The sequence below is a fragment of the Aythya ferina genome (assembly GCF_964211825.1).
Source record: "Aythya ferina genome assembly, chromosome: 9".
Classification (NCBI taxonomy): domain Eukaryota; kingdom Metazoa; phylum Chordata; class Aves; order Anseriformes; family Anatidae; genus Aythya; species Aythya ferina.
In genome coordinates, this window is record NC_140305.1 from 1,634,456 (window position 1) to 1,649,068 (window position 14,613).

General features: G+C 50.4%; 3 long non-coding RNA genes across 4 annotated transcripts in view; 1 reads left to right on the top strand and 2 right to left on the bottom strand.

Moving 5' to 3' along the window:
• Positions 1-14,613, bottom strand: part of LOC311441530 — a 229,641-nt gene that overhangs the window by 90,680 nt on the left and 124,348 nt on the right. The window lies entirely within an intron of this gene.
• LOC311441528 overlaps positions 5,007-14,613 on the top strand; it is a 206,213-nt gene continuing 196,606 nt past the window's right edge. Inside the window, exon 1 of the long non-coding RNA XR_014696017.1 lies at positions 5,007-5,134. This is a non-coding gene — a long non-coding RNA (uncharacterized lncRNA). The remainder of the gene's footprint in view (positions 5,135-14,613) is intronic.
• LOC311441239 lies at positions 12,795-14,033 on the bottom strand. Of its 2 annotated transcripts, none has more exons than XR_014695855.1 (2): positions 13,828-14,033; positions 12,795-13,179 (listed from the first exon to the last, which is right to left on the bottom strand). It is a non-coding gene; the product is annotated as an uncharacterized lncRNA (long non-coding RNA). The 2 variants fall into 2 exon arrangements; XR_014695856.1 differs by lacking the exon at positions 13,828-14,033 and adding an exon at positions 13,311-13,385.

The following is a 14,613-nucleotide window of genomic DNA, read 5'->3' on the forward strand; positions in this document are numbered from 1 at the left end:
AAACTTAAAACACATTAGGAAATCAACAAAACGCAACGGAAACCCCAAAACACATCAAAAAAAAACACAAAAAAAAAAAGCGGGATCACCCCCAAAACCGAAAGAAAACCCTAAAAGCCGTTGATCCACCCCAAAAGTCCCCCTAAACCTACCTGATGTTCTCCAAAACCCACAATTTACCCTTTTTCACAATGATGACCAACGAGAACCCAACAAAACCCAACGGACAACCCCAAAACACGTCAAAAACACCCCAAAAAAGAACAGGATCACCCCAAAAAAACAGAAGAAAACCCCAAATACCATGAATCCACCCCAAAAGTCCCCCTAAACCTACCTGAAGTTCTCCAAAACCCACAATTTACCCTTTTCCACCAAGATGCCAACAGAAAACCCAACAAAACCCAACAGAGACATCAAAACATGTCAAAAACACCCCAAAAAAGAACGGGATAACCCCCAAAACTGGAAGAAAATCCCCAAAAAGCATGGATCCAATCCCAAAACCACCCTAAACCTACCTGATCTTCTCCAAATCCCAAAGTCCACTCCCAACCACCATAAAACCCATTAGGAACTCAACAAAACGCAACAGAAACCCCAAAACACCTCAAAAACACCCCAAAAGCAAACCGGATCAGAAGAAAATACGTGATTTAACCCCAAGAAAACCCTTAAACCTACCTGATCTTCTCCAAATCCCAAAATCCACTCCCACCCACCATAAAACCCATTAGGAACTCAACAAAACGCAACGGAAACCCCAAAACACGTCAAAAACACCCCAAAAAAGAACTGGATCAGAAGAAAAAAAAAACAAAACTATGCATTTCCCTCCCAAATCACCCTAAACTCACCTGATCTTCTTCAAAACCCACAATCCACTCCCATTTAGCTTAACGACCAACGAGAACCCAACAAAACCCAACGGAGACCCCAAAAACGTCAAAAACACCCCAAAAAAGAACTGGTTCAACCCCAACAACGAAAGAAAACCCCAAAAGCCATAGATCCACACCAAAAATCCCCCTAAACCAACCTGAAGTTCTCCAAAAACCACAATTTACACTTTTCCACATTGATGACCATGGAAAACCCAACGAAACCCAACGGAGACCACAAAACACGTCAAAAAAAAAAAAAAAAAAAAAAAAAAAAAAAAAAAGGGATCACCCCCAAAATTGGAAGAAAATCCTTCAAAATCATAGATCCACCCCAAAACCACCCTAAACCTACCTGATGATCTCCAAAACCCACAATTTACAATTTTCCAACATGATGACCATGGAAAACCCAACGAAACCCAACGGAGACCCCAAAAGAAGTCAAAAACACCCAAAACAAGAACGGGATAAACCCTAAAAACGAAAGAAAACCCCAAAAGCCATAGATCCACACCAAAAGTCCCCCTAAACCTACCTGATGTTCTCCAAAACCCACAATTTACACTTTTTCACCAGGATGACCAACATGAACCAAACAAAAACCCAAAACGAGACACCAAAACACGTCAAAAACACCCCAAAAATAAAGGGATCACCCATAAACTGGAAGAAAATCCCCAAAAAGCACGGATCCAATCCCAAAACCACCCTAAACCTACCTGATGTTCTCCAAAACCCACAATTTACCATTTTCCGCCACGATGACCAACGAGTACACAACAAAACCCAACGGAGACCCCCAAACACCTCAAAAATTTCCCAAAAAAGAACGGGACCACCCCAAGAAACAGAAGAAAACACCAAAAAACATGACTCTGCCCCAAAAGTCCCCCTAAACCTACCTGATGTTCTCCAAAAGCCACAATTTACACTTTTTCACCATGATGACCAACAAGAACCCAACTAAAACCCAACGGAGACCCCAAAACAACACCTTATAAACACCCCAAAAAAGAACAGGATCACCCAAAAAAAAACAGAAGAAAAGACCAAATACCGTGAATCCACCCCAAAATTCCCCTAAACCTACCTGAAGTTCTCCAAAACCCACAATTTACAATTTTCCACCACCATGACCACGGAAAACCCAAGGAATACCAACGGAGACCCCAAAACACGTCAAAGACACCCCAAAAAAGAACGGGATCACCCCCAAAAACAAAAGAAAATCCCCCAAAACCATAGATCCAATCCCAAAACCAACCTAAACCTACCTGATGTTCTCCAAAACCAACAATTTACCCTTTTCCACCATGATGAGCACGGAAAACGCAACGAAACCCAATGGAGACCCCAAAACACGTCAAAAACACCCCCAAAATGAATTGGATCACCCCTCCCCCCCAAAAAAAAAAAAAAAACAGAAGAAAACCCCATATATCATGAATCCACCCCAAAAGTCCCCCTAAACCTACCTGATGTTCTCCAAAACCCACAATTTACACTTTTCCACCATGATGACAACGGAAAACCCAACAAAACCCAACGAAGAACCCAAAACACGTCAGAAACACCCCAAAAATGAATTCGATCACGCCAAAACTGGAACAAAATCCCCCAAAACCATAGATCCACCCCAAAAACACCCTAAATCTACCTGATGTTCTCCAAAACCCACAATTTACACTTTTCCGCCATGATGACAACGGAAAACCCAACGAAACCCAACGGAGACCACAAAACACGTCAAAAACACGCCGAAAACACACTGGATCACTAGAAAAAACAGAAGAAAACCCTAAAAACCATGAATCTGCCCCAAAAGTCCTCATAAACCTACCTGATGTTCTCCAAAACCCACAATTTACACTTTTCCACCATGATGACCACGGAAAACCCAACGAAACCCAACGGAGAACCCAAAACACGTCCAAAACACCCCAAACAAGAACAGGATCACCCCCAAAACCAAAGAAAACCCCAAAAAGCACGGATCCAATCCCAAAACCACTCTAAACCTACCTGATGTTCTCCAAATCCCAAAGTCCACTCCCAACAAACTTAAAACACATTAGGAAATCAACAAAACGCAACGGAAACCCCAAAACACGTCAAAAACACCACAAAAAAAAAAAGCGGGATCACCCCCAAAACCGAAAGAAAACCCTAAAAGCCGTTGATCCACCCCAAAAGTCCCCCTAAACCTACCTGATGTTCTCTAATACCCACAATTTACCCGTTTTCACCATGATGAACAACAAGAACCCAACAAAAACCAACGGAGACCCCAAAACACGTCAAAAACACCCCAAAAAAGAACTGAATCAGAAGAAAAAACACCAAAAACTATGAATTTCCCCGCAAAACCACCCTAAACTCACCTGATCTTCTTCAAAACCCACAATCCACTCCCATTTCCCTTAAGGACCAACGAGAATCCAACTAAAACCCAACGGAGACCCCAAAACAAGTCAAAAACACCCCAAACAAGAACGGAATCACCCCCAAAACTGGAAGAAAATCCCCAAAAAACATAGATCCACCCCAAAACGACACTAAACCTACCTGATGTTCTCCAAAACACGCAAGTTAAACTTTTCCAACATGATGAAAAACAAGAACCCAACAAAACCCAAAAGGAGACACCAAAACACGTCAAAAACACCCCAAAAAAGAAAGGGATCACCCATAAACTGGAAGAAAATCCCCAAAAAGCACAGATCCAATCCCAAAACCAGCCTAAACCTACCTGATGTTCTCCAAAACCCACAATTTACCCTTTTTCACAATGATGACCAACGAGAACCCAACAAAACCCAACGGACAACCCCAAAACACGTCAAAAACACCCCAAAAAAGAACAGGATCACCCCAAAAAAACAGAAGAAAACCCCAAATACCATGAATCCACCCCAAAAGTCCCCCTAAACCTACCTGAAGTTCTCCAAAACCCACAATTTACCCTTTTCCACCAAGATGCCAACAGAAAACCCAACAAAACCCAACAGAGACATCAAAACATGTCAAAAACACCCCAAAAAAAGAACGGGATAACCCCCAAAACTGGAAGAAAATACCCAAAAAGCATGGATCCAATCCCAAAACCACCCTAAACCTACCTGATCTTCTCCAAATCCCAAAGTCCATTCCCAACCACCATAAAACCCATTAGGAACTCAACAAAACGCAACAGAAACCCCAAAACACCTCAAAAACACCCCAAAAGCAAACCGGATCAGAAGAAAATACGTGATTTAACCCCAAGAAAACCCTTAAACCTACCTGATCTTCTCCAAATCCCAAAATCCACTCCCACCCACCATAAAACCCATTAGGAACTCAACAAAACGCAACGGAAACCCCAAAACACGTCAAAAACACCCCAAAAAAGAACTGGATCAGAAGAAAAAAAAAACAAAACTATGCATTTCCCTCCCAAATCACCCTAAACTCACCTGATCTTCTTCAAAACCCACAATCCACTCCCATTTAGCTTAACGACCAACGAGAACCCAACAAAACCCAACGGAGACCCCAAAAACGTCAAAAACACCCCAAAAAAGAACTGGTTCAACCCCAACAACGAAAGAAAACCCCAAAAGCCATAGATCCACACCAAAAGTCCCCCTAAACCTACCTGAAGTTCTCCAAAAACCACAATTTACACTTTTTCACCAGGATGACCATGGAAAACCCAACGAAACCCAACGGAGACCACAAAACACGTCAAAAAAAAAAAAAAAAAAAAAAAAAAAAAAAAGGGATCACCCCCAAAATTGGAAGAAAATCCTTCAAAATCATAGATCCACCCCAAAACCACCCTAAACCTACCTGATGATCTCCAAAACCCACAATTTACAATTTTCCAACATGATGACCATGGAAAACCCAACGAAACCCAACGGAGACCCCAAAAGAAGTCAAAAACACCCAAAACAAGAACGGGATAAACCCTAAAAACGAAAGAAAACCCCAAAAGCCATAGATCCACACCAAAAGTCCCCCTAAACCTACCTGATGTTCTCCAAAACCCACAATTTACACTTTTCCACCATGATGACCACGGAAAACCCAACGAAACCCAACGGTTTAAAGAAAATTAAGCAAAAGAATTTTCATAGTGTCTAGGTAAGCATTATGCAGCTCCTTACTTCAGCAGGGAGCTTTCGCAACTCCCGCTCCTCAAACAGAACTCCTTGTTTTTATAATACAAAAGACAATGAGCAAACATTTATGGTGTATTACCCTAAGTTTTTGGTTTAGGGTTTTTTGCGTCTTAATGTTTTGGGGTTAGGGTTTGGAGCGCCCTAAGTTTTTGGGCTAGGGCTTTGAGCATTCCTAACGTTTTGGGTTGGGTTTGGGTTTTGAGCATCCTAAGATTTTGGGTTGGGGGTTTTAGGCATAGGTCTTCAGGGGTTTAGTGTGGTAAATAGTTTGGGTTAGGTCTGTAGGGGTTTCGAGGTTTTTTTGGATGTTAGGGCTTGAGGCTTTTTTTGTAAGGGCGGTGAGGGTTCCAGTGAGTGCTGGTAAATGCAGTTCTCGAGCACTCGGCCTGTGATTGGCCATGCTGGCTGTGCGGGGAATGCTGGTAGGTGTAGTTTTCCGGCACTGGGAGGCCATGTTGTGTGCCCAGAGCATGCCGGGAGATGTAGTTCTCGGGACTCCGGACTTCCGGGAGGCCATGTTGCGTACCCACAGTATGCCGGGAAATGTAGTTTTCGGATTCGGGACTTCCGGGAGGCCATGTTGAATGCCCAGAGCATACCGGGAGATGTAGTTCTCGGGAACTAGGGTTAGGGTTAGGGGCTAGGGCTGGGGCTAGAGTTAGGGTTTCGGGTGAGGGTTGGGGTTGGGGGTTATTGTTAGGGTTAGTGGTTTAGGGTTCGGCTTAGAGGGTTATGGTTAGGGATAGGTTAGGGGTAGGTTTAGAGGGTTAGGGTAAGGGTTAGGGGTTGGGACTGTGGTTAGGCTAAGGGTAAGGCTTAGGGTGAGGATAAGGTTTAGGGAAAGGGTTAGGTTTAGGGTAAGGGTAGGGTAAGGATTAGGGTAAGGGTAAGGATTAGGGTTAGGTTTAGGGTAAGAATAAGGGTAAGCTAATGGTTAGGATAAGGGTAAGGGTTAGGGTAAAGGTTTTCATTTGTTAAAGCTGAAACGCAGTATGCAATCTGGGACGTCACAGCCAGAGCTGCCTATGGCAAGGTGAGAGAGGAAAAGATGGAGCAGATGTTCTACTCCTAGTTTTTTCTTTATACGTAAATAAAAGTTTGAGCTAATTCCAGTTGGAAGAGTTCCAATTACTTGCTTGGTCATAATGTCTTTTAATATTGAAAGCTGCAGCAAAAGCATGGGGATTTTTGCTTCTAGAAACACCCTAGTTCTCTTGTCTGCACTATGCATGCTTTTGAGCTAAAACTGATTAAAAAATAAAAATCACACACGCACACACAAAAAAAAAAAAACACACACCACAGCTGCTGCTGCTCTCTTCCTACTTCCTTGTGCTTTGCCCCTACCCTTCCCAGGTGATTGGGTTTGGGTGCTAGTCGGGGCCAAATGGTATGTGAGTCCCAGGCATCCCCTCAGAGAGCTCATTCTGCTTGGGCTGCTCTTTGGGGTGTTTGTTTTTCCTTTGGTCAGTTGCAGGCTTCTTCAGGTGGATGAGAGTTTATGGACTGATGCGTTTCCAAGTAGCGAGGGGTACGCACATCTTTTTGAGGTAACAGCTAGTAGGATCTGTTAGAATAAACTAATGTAGTATTGATGCCTTTATTGCATGCAGTTCTTTATCAGGTGAGTAACTGTTGCGAGTAACTGAAGTCAATGTTACTTGGTGTGTTTGCTATGCAGTGCCTGTGCGGACTATTGCACGAGACACAGCTTTCTGACATCTGGCCCAGCAACTACTAAATAAGGGGAGGGGAGAAGCTGAAGAACGACCAAAGGACAAAGCCTGGGAGGAAGACTACGAGCCTTCAGTACGAGCGGCCCCCAGAGGGACCACCGGAGACTGATAACGCCTGCACCAGTGGGAGGGTTTGGATTCTGGGAACTAATTAGAATAACCCTGCCTTTTGTAGAAGTAGTAATGAATATGTATTAGCCTAGCAGCATAAAAACCAGCCGCCTGATGTAACTTGTGTGCGTCTTGGTGGAGCAGAGACTCCTGGCGCACCCAGCGCTGCTTGCTTACCTCTATTCCTTTAATAAATCATAAACATTAATTGTAAGCCTATTTGGGACTCGGTCATTTATTACAAGTGGGACCTCCCGATGGGTGGAAGCTGTCGGGATAGCTCGGGATGCTGAGGCGTGGTGCTGCAAGGAGGTTGGTGGTCGGTGGCGCCCTGGGGCAGGCCGAATTGGGAGGGGGCGAGGCGGCGGGTGGTCGGTGGCTTCTGTGGAAAAGGCGCTTGTATGGGGGGGCTGCGCATTCAGAGGAACCTTGACAGGCTGCAGATAGGGGCAGGCAGGAACCTTTTGAAGTTCAGGAGAGGGAAATGCCAAGCCCTACCCCTAGGGAGAAACACCTCTGTTTACCAGCACTGGCTAGCTCGATACTGAATAAGCATTTCTTCATGGAAGGGGTGCTTTGCTATTAGAACAGGCTGCCCGGGGAAGTGGTAAGAGACCGGATCCTTGAAAGTATTGAAGAGACATGTGGACATAGCCCGGGAGTCCGGCCTCCGGCAGGGCGGGAGCTGGCTCTTCCGAGCCCCTGTGCTCCGGTCTTGTGCGACGCGTTTGCAAGCAGCACCGGGTGCCGGGTCCGACATCGGACGGTTCGGGGACGGCAATTCCGGGGCCGTCGGCTAGCGGGGGCCGGCTATGTCGTGTCCCGGGGATCCGACTTCAGGGGGCGTGGGGGCCGGCCGTGCAGTGAAGCGGGGGGCTGGCGTCCGCCGGCTTCCCAGAGAGCGGGCTTTCGGTGCCGTGCGGTTCGGTGGCCGGCCGTCCCGAAACCCTGGGCACCGGTCTTGTGCTAGACTCAGCGGGCTCCGGGGCCGAACTCGGCTTCTCGGGGCCGGCGGTCGCGGTGTCCAGGTGTCCCGCCTCGGGCAGCGCGGGGCCGGCTGTCCCTAGCAGCTGGGTTCCCAAGAGCTTCTGGGCTCCCAAGCGTCGCCCAAGACCGGATCCCAGAGAATCGGGACGGCCGGCCACACCGCTGCGACTAGCACAAGCGTCTCCCGACAACGGAGCCCAGGAGCTTGCGAGGGTCAGATTCCGCGCCCCGGGATAGAGAAACGGGGAGCGCGGGTCGGCCGGCCGCAGCTTCGCACGGGACCGAACCCCCTGTCTCCGGCACGGCCAGACCCCTAGCCGGCAGACAGCAGCCTCCCGCTTCACGGCACAGTTGGCCCCCAACCCGCCCGAGTTCTGATCGCCGGGACACGGGACAGCCGGCCGCGCCGCCCGAGGCCGGACACCTGGAGCCCGGGACCGCCGTCCCTGACAAAGCCAAAGTCGGACCCGGACCCCGCTGCGGCTAGCACACGCGTCGCCCAGGACCGCAGCCTAGGACCTCGGGACGGTCGCATCCCGCGCCTCCGGCAGGAGCTACCCGGGAGGGCAGGACGGCCTGCCGCAGCTCCGCAAGAGACCGAACCTGCTGGATTCCGGGACGGCCAGAGCCCGAGCCGGTGGGCAGCAGCCTCCCGCTTCACGGCTCGGCAGGCACCCACGTCGCCCGACTTCGGACCCACGGGACAGCCGGCACCCGCGCCGCCGGAGGCCGGACACACGGGCCTCGGGATCGCCGTCCCCGAACCGCACGAAGTCACACACGGTCTCCGGTGCGTCCAGCACACGCATCGCAAAGACCGGAGCCCAGATTATAGGATCAGCCAGCCCCGCGCCGCCCGAGGAAGGACCGGGAACCCGGTGCGCTTGGCACATGCGTCGCCCAAGAACGGCACCCAGGGCTGCGGGATGGCCGTGCGTCACGCAGCCCGAGTTCGGACCCCCGGAACACGGGACAGCCGGCACCCGTGCCTGGCTCTTAGGGACTTGGAAAGAGTCCTGATGCTGTGCCAGCACTATGCAGCAATAGGCACAACACTGGAGTGATTTCAGTGTTGTTCCAGCTACGAGTGCAGAGTACAGCACTGTGCGGGCTGCTGCAGGGAAACGGTGACTCCAGCTCAGACAGACGCAACACAACTTCCACCCCTTATTCCATAACATTTGTGTCACAATCAATTACAGTTTAGTATATAGATGGTCTCATCACCATAGTTTTCTTTCCATTGAAGCATTTTTATGTCTGTACTTCTCTTTATTCTATAGGTCTTTTCCCAAAATGCTTATAAAAACTGTTGATGGTTTCACCATCATCTGTCAAAGTGGTCACTCAGGGCAGGCGAAGTTGGTTTTCTTGACACCAGCACCAGCTTAGCTCACATCACTGTTGCACTTGCCTGGTTCCTTGCAAAGTTGACCTTTCATTGGTTCTGCAGTGTCCTCCTACAACACATAACTTGGATGACAGATTAATTTTCTCCCAGTGTTAAATCTCCTTGAGGCACACACTTGATATCCCCATCTTTCTGCATCACCCACTAGGTATACCCTGGACCTTGGGCAAAGACAATCCCACGAGTGGGTTTGCCTTTTCCCATGGCAGGGGCAACCCACACCGCCTTCCCCATCCACTTCCCCACATGCACTACAATGACTTCAGCTTCTCCCACAGTGTGTAGGGGTTTTGTTTAAGCAGGACCAGCATGGCTTTCAGACCCCCTGTTGTTAACTAACCAAGTGGCCTCTGGTAGGTTTATATCCTAATGTTTCCATGTCGCAGCACCCAATGCTCGCAGCATAGTTTTTAACAGTCCATTGTACCTCTCAATCTTCCCAGAGGCTTGTGGGATCCCAGCTGCTTGGCTTCGTTGCCTTCTAGCTGTTGGGTATTGGCCCCACTATCCCAGCGTCGAAGCAGCCAAGTGAGGATGTGCTCACCTGGACGGCGACTGAAGGCTTTTCGTATTTCTCGCAGCTCACTCAAGGATAGAGACCGAGTAGTTTCTGATTCATCTATGATTTCAGTCTCTTCTTCGTGATGTTGCCGTGATAACGCTGCTTTAGAGCCGCTTGCCTTTTCCTCTTCTCCCTCATCCATAGGAGGCGCTCCTTCCCTTACTAAACGACCTGATCTCCGTTTCCACTGTTTTGTCTTTACTACGGGGGCGACTGATACCAAAGATGGTCGGTCCTCTGGGGTGATCACAGTGTGTGCTGTCTCATCATCAAATTCAAGAACCTCCCTATCCCCTTGAGGGTGCTGGGCAATGTTAATTGACATCTGATAGGCGTAAGCCAGACCCCAGCAGAGTGCAGCCAGCTGGTGGAGTTCTCTAGTATTGCCAGGGTCAGGGCATACATCTTTCAAACATTCTACCAACTTTCTTGGATTTTGTACTTGTTCAGGGGTGAAATTTAGAACCATTGGAGGAGAAAACCGTGATAGGTACCTGCCCAAATCCCCCCACACACCTTGCCACCCACAACTTTGTCTGGGGACAGGTCCTTGGATAATATTCTTAATAAACTGCTTTGCCTTGGGGAAGAAGACAAACACTACTCCTAGTAAGAGGAGGATAATATCTCACCAGGGGTATCCAAGATACTGAAAGGCTGCTGTAATTAGCCCACAGGGAGAAAAGTAGAAGACACCACACCCGACATTATTCACTGATTGACTGCTGGGGGCAAAAAAGAAGGCACTGTAATTCTTAATATTGTCAATAAGATAATCTCCAGGAGACCAGGAGGATAACAATGCCGGGCTTGAATACCAAACCAAACTGAAGGCCAGTATGTTACAGCACAACATGTTAAAAAAACAAGCACAGACTTCAACATTTTCTCCGATCGGATGTAAAGGAAAAAAGAAAACAGAGAGTGGGCTACATACAACATATCCACAGAGAAAAGTATTACCAGAAAACCGAGCATTATGACAACCAATATGTTAGTTGTAAATACTTCAATCAATACTACTGTTATCTCAACCCTCGAGCCCCACGTTGGGCGCCAAAAAGGACAGTGGTGGTTTTACTCAGGTGGGCAGCCGAGCTCCCTCACTCCCCCTCTCCTCAAAGAGGGAGGGGGAGAAAATACAACACAATCCCGGGGCACGGGATTCTGTCCTCCGGTGGCGCGGGTGCCAGTTGTCCTGTGTTCCGGGGGTCCGAACTCGGGCTGCGTGACGCACGGCCATCCCGCAGCCCTGGGTGCCGTTCTTGGGCGACGCATGTGCCAAGCGCACCGGGTTCCCGGTCCGACCTCGGGCGGCGCGGGGCTGGCTGATCCTATAATCTGGGCTCCGGTCTTTGCGATGCGTGTGCTGGACGCACCGGAGACCGTGTGTGACTTCGTGCGGTTCGGGGACGGCGATCCCGAGGCCCGTGTGTCCGGCCTCCGGCGGCGCGGGTGCCGGCTGTCCCGTGGGTCCGAAGTCGGGCGACGTGGGTGCCTGCCGAGCCGTGAAGCGGGAGGCTGCTGCCCACCGGCTCGGGCTCTGGCCGTCCCGGAATCCAGCAGGTTCGGTCTCTTGCGGAGCTGCGGCAGGCCGTCCTGCCCTCCCGGGTAGCTCCTGCCGGAGGCGCGGGATGCGACCGTCCCGAGGTCCTAGGCTGCGGTCCTGGGCGACGCGTGTGCTAGCCGCAGCGGGGTCCGGGTCCGACTTTGGCTTTGTCAGGGACGGCGGTCCCGGGCTCCAGGTGTCCGGCCTCGGGCGGCGCGGCCGGCTGTCCCGTGTCCCGGCGATCAGAACTCGGGCGGGTTGGGGGCCGACTGTGCCGTGAAGCGGGAGGCTGCTGTCTGCCGGCTAGGGGTCTGGCCGTGCCGGAGACAGGGGGTTCGGTCCCGTGCGAAGCTGCGGCCGGCCGACCCGCGCTCCCCGTTTCTCTATCCCGGGGCGCGGAATCTGACCCTCGCAAGCTCCTGGGCTCCGTTGTCGGGAGACGCTTGTGCTAGTCGCAGCGGTGTGGCCGGCCGTCCCGATTCTCTGGGATCCGGTCTTGGGCGACGCTTGGGAGCCCAGAAGCTCTTGGGAACCCAGCTGCTAGGGACAGCCGGCCCCGCGCTGCCCGAGGCGGGACACCTGGACACCGCGACCGCTGGCCCCGAGAAGCCGAGTTCGGCCCCGGAGCCCGCTGAGTCTAGCACAAGACCGGTGCCCAGGGTTTCGGGACGGCCGGCCACCGAACCGCACGGCACCGAAAGCCCGCTCTCTGGGAAGCCGGCGGACGCCAGCCCCCCGCTTCACTGCACGGCCGGCCCCCACGCCCCCTGAAGTCGGATCCCCGGGACACGACATAGCCGGCCCCCGCTAGCCGACGGCCCCGGAATTGCCGTCCCCGAACCGTCCGATGTCGGACCCGGCACCCGGTGCTGCTTGCAAACGCGTCGCACAAGACCGGAGCACAGGGGCTCGGAAGAGCCAGCTCCCGCCCTGCCGGAGGCCGGACTCCCGGGCTATGTCCACATGTCTCTTCAATACTTTCAAGGATCCGGTCTCTTACCACTTCCCCGGGCAGCCTGTTCTAATAGCAAAGCACCCCTTCCATGAAGAAATGCTTATTCAGTATCGAGCTAGCCAGTGCTGGTAAACAGAGGTGTTTCTCCCTAGGGGTAGGGCTTGGCATTTCCCTCTCCTGAACTTCAAAAGGTTCCTGCCTGCCCCTATCTGCAGCCTGTCAAGGTTCCTCTGAATGCGCAGCCCCCCCATACAAGCGCCTTTTCCACAGAAGCCACCGACCACCCGCCGCCTCGCCCCCTCCCAATTCGGCCTGCCCCAGGGCGCCACCGACCACCAACCTCCTTGCAGCACCACGCCTCAGCATCCCGAGCTATCCCGACAGCTTCCACCCATCGGGAGGTCCCACTTGTAATAAATGACCGAGTCCCAAATAGGCTTACAATTAATGTTTATGATTTATTAAAGGAATAGAGGTAAGCAAGCAGCGCTGGGTGCGCCAGGAGTCTCTGCTCCACCAAGACGCACACAAGTTACATCAGGCGGCTGGTTTTTATGCTGCTAGGCTAATACATATTCATTACTACTTCTACAAAAGGCAGGGTTATTCTAATTAGTTCCCAGAATCCAAACCCTCCCACTGGTGCAGGCGTTATCAGTCTCCGGTGGTCCCTCTGGGGGCCGCTCGTACTGAAGGCTCGTAGTCTTCCTCCCAGGCTTTGTCCTTTGGTCGTTCTTCAGCTTCTCCCCTCCCCTTATTTAGTAGTTGCTGGGCCAGATGTCAGAAAGCTGTGTCTCGTGCAATAGTCCGCACAGGCACTGCATAGCAAACACACCAAGTAACATTGACTTCAGTTACTCGCAACAGTTACTCACCTGATAAAGAACTGCATGCAATAAAGGCATCAATACTACATTAGTTTATTCTAACAGATCCTACTAGCTGTTACCTCAAAAAGATGTGCGTACCCCTCGCTACTTGGAAACGCATCAGTCCATAAACTCTCATCCACCTGAAGAAGCCTGCAACTGACCAAAGGAAAAACAAACACCCCAAAGAGCAGCCCAAGCAGAATGAGCTCTCTGAGGGGATGCCTGGGACTCACATACCATTTGGCCCCGACTAGCACCCAAACCCAATCACCTGGGAAGGGTAGGGGCAAAGCACAAGGAAGTAGGAAGAGAGCAGCAGCAGCTGTGGTGTGTGTTTTTTTTTTTTTGTGTGTGCGTGTGTGATTTTTATTTTTTAATCAGTTTTAGCTCAAAAGCATGCATAGTGCAGACAAGAGAACTAGGGTGTTTCTAGAAGCAAAAATCCCCATGCTTTTGCTGCAGCTTTCAATATTAAAAGACATTATGACCAAGCAAGTAATTGGAACTCTTCCAACTGGAATTAGCTCAAACTTTTATTTACGTATAAAGAAAAAACTAGGAGTAGAACATCTGCTCCATCTTTTCCTCTCTCACCTTGCCATAGGCAGCTCTGGCTGTGACGTCCCAGATTGCATACTGCGTTTCAGCTTTAACAAATGAAAACCTTTACCCTAACCCTTACCCTTATCCTAACCATTAGCTTACCCTTATTCTTACCCTAAACCTAACCCTAATCCTTACCCTTACCCTAATCCTTACCCTACCCTTACCCTAAACCTAACCCTTTCCCTAAACCTTATCCTCACCCTAAGCCTTACCCTTAGCCTTACCCTAACACTTACCTTTGCCCTAACCCTTACCCTTACCCTAATCTGAACCCGAACCCTAACCCTAATACTCTCACCCTAACCCTTACCCTAAGCCTAACCACAGTCCCAACCCCTAACCCCTAACCCTTACCCTAACCCTCTAAACCTACCCCTAACCTATCCCTAACCATAACCCTCTAAGCCGAACCCTAAACCACTAACCCTAACAATAACCCCCAACCCCAACCCTCACCCGAAACCCTAACTCTAGCCCCAGCCCTAGCCCCTAACCCTAACCCTAGTTCCCGAGAACTACATCTCCCGGTATGCTCTGGGCATTCAACATGGCCTCCCGGAAGTCCCGAATCCGAAAACTACATTTCCCGGCATACTGTGGGTACGCAACATGGCCTCCCGGAAGTCCATAGTCCCGAGAACTACATCTCCCGGCATGCTCTGGGCACACAACATGGCCTCCCAGTGCCGGAAAACTACACCTACCAGCATTCCCCGCACAGCCAGCATGGCCAATCACAGGCCGAGTGCTCGAGAACTGCATTTACCAGCACTC